The 2,457-nt window shown below is 43.0% G+C and overlaps 1 non-coding gene across 1 annotated transcript; it reads right to left on the bottom strand.

Moving 5' to 3' along the window:
- Nucleotides 1-1,884: 1,884 nt before the first annotated feature.
- trnap-agg (transfer RNA proline (anticodon AGG)) lies at nucleotides 1,885-1,956 on the bottom strand. The gene has a single exon. It is a non-coding gene; the product is annotated as a tRNA-Pro (tRNA).
- Between the last annotated feature and the right edge of the window lie 501 nt (nucleotides 1,957-2,457).

Raw genomic sequence — 2,457 nt, 5'->3', positions numbered from 1 at the left:
GTTTACACCATTACAAGGTATTACATGCATATTAGTATGTTATGTGAACATTACATAAAACGAACAATAGAGCAATATCTACCGGTTTACAGAGAATCAATTGCACGTATAGCCTGTTAGCGGGTGGCCATGATAGCGATAGCGATCAATGGTAGTGACATTTTTGGTCGGTATTTACAGGTTGACGGGTACGTCGAAGAAAACGTGTGCTATATAATGTCCAATCGCTATAGCGCTATGTCGGCCTGTTTTGTTTTCTTAAGGTACAGACTGTATCTGAACAGACAATGGCCGATTTATAGTAAATTAAATAAGGTGAAGTAAACTTCATCTTACCGTTTTCACGAGGAAGGGTCAAAAGTAAGCCACAGTGAAGGAACGCGATTGGTTGGTCAAAAGTAAGCCCAGGGAAAGGAACGTGATTGGTCAAGGAAAGGAACGTGATTGGTCAAAAGTAAGCCCAGGGAAAGGAACGTGATTGGCTAATGTGGGCTTACTTTGGGCTTACTTTGGCTCGACTAGCGCGATGCAGTAAGCGCAAGCGAGAGGTAGCGGGATCGATGCCCGCATCCTCCAGCCTGCATTTTAGGAGGGAGGGTGTAGCTGGATGGATGAGGATGGATGGATAATGTAGTGGACTCCCACCCAGCAGATCAAGTCCCAGAGGTTACAGCATCATTTATTAGCTGAGTTTCCCCTCAGGGAAGCTGCTGTTTACAAGCTGTTTACAGAGAGAAGCAAGAAAACAACAGTCAGCATCATCTTCCATAAAAACACATGACAATAACATGTGAGACAGGGAGTTTATGATCAGTGCTCCCCCTGCTGGTTAGGACATATGATGACATTTTTAAATGTACCAGTCAAAAGTCACTCAGTGGTTTGTCTTTGTTTTTATGACTTTCTACATTGTAGATTCATCCTGAAGACATCAGAGCTATGAAGGAACACATGTGGAATGATGTAGTGAACAAACAGTGTTAAACCAAGCAGAATATGTTTGATGTTTGACATTCTTCCAAGCAGCCAGCTTTTGCTTTGATGACAGCTTTGCACACTCTTTGCATTCTCTCAATCTGAACTGAACCACCAATGCTGTGCAATGCTGACATCTAGTGGTGGAATCGCAGGCTGCAGCCTCCTCATTCCAAAATCAATCCCTCCTCCACATAAAGTCAAAAGTTCTAAATGTGAGTCATTAAATGAGAGGTTCCAGCAGAAACGTCCAAACATCTGAAGAGAAGCTGAGAAGCCTGAGATACAGGGGCTGCAAGCTGTGCTTCAACTGTTCCTGTTTAGACAATAAGAACAGATCACCAATGTCTTTTAATGTGTACAGTGGGTGCAGGAAGTATTCAGACCCCCTTAAATGTTTCACTTTGTTATATTGCAGCCATTTGCTAAAATCATTGAAGTTCATTTTCCTCATTAATGTCCACACAGCTCCCCATACTGACAGAAACACACAGAGTTGTTGACATGTTTGCAGATGTATTAAAAAGACAAAGTGAAATATGACATGGTCCTAAGTATCAGAGCCTTTGCTGTGACTCTCATATATTGAACTCAGGTGCGTCCATTTCTTCTGATCGTCCTTCAGATGGTTCTACACCTTCATCTGAGTCCAGCTGTCTTTGATGATACTGATTGGACTTGATGAGGACAGACACACACCTGTCTGTATAAGACCTTACAGCTCACAGTGCAGGTCACATACTGGGTGATGACGTCCTCCTGCAGGTGTTACTGTGGAACAACTGCTCTGGATTGGGATGAGTCTGAATAGAACTTTGTTAGCTTTGTAAAGCTGTGTGGTAGTTAGAGAGGAACTGAAAAGAGTCAACAACAAGGAGTTGGTCTCCAATGGAATAAAGTTAAACATCAGGGCTCGTCCGGGATTTGAACCCGGGACCTCTCGCACCCTAAGCGAGAATCATACCCCTAGACCAACGAGCCATGTGTGGCCACTTATTTTTCATGTTTCAGTCAGTGGAAGAACATGATGTGTTTGTGTAACACTGGAGATGTTACCTGTACATGTGCAGAACAAAGACATGACCCACAGCAGACCATCATGTTTAAGGAGCAGCAGGAAGTCCTCTTCTTAGTAACATTTAGGTGAATGGGACGGCACATTTGATGTTTGACTTCATCTATGAACACTGTCTGCAGCATGTTTACTGCATTTGAACTGTTACTAATAGAATTTCACTTGCTGTTTCTGTCACTTCTTTCATTAGCGAGTTAAGACTCCAATAAGTTCCATTAAACTCACAGTGATGTATCCAGACCTCATAGTAAGCCTTTCTTCTTCATGCCTCCTCCCACCTTACCCATTAAGCACATGTGTTTGTTACCAGCAGCAACATGATTGTAGTAAAAAGCTCATTGAACACTAGTGCTCAGGGCTCTTGGTAGTTTCTGCTTCTTCTCCTGTGCTCCTGCAGACACTCCCAG

The sequence above is a fragment of the Parambassis ranga genome, unplaced genomic scaffold (genome assembly GCF_900634625.1).
Source record: "Parambassis ranga unplaced genomic scaffold, fParRan2.1 scaffold_21_arrow_ctg1, whole genome shotgun sequence".
Taxonomy (NCBI): Eukaryota; Metazoa; Chordata; class Actinopteri; family Ambassidae; genus Parambassis; species Parambassis ranga.
The sequence above is the reverse complement of the archived record's forward strand: the minus strand, read 5'-3'. Positions and strand labels throughout refer to the sequence as shown.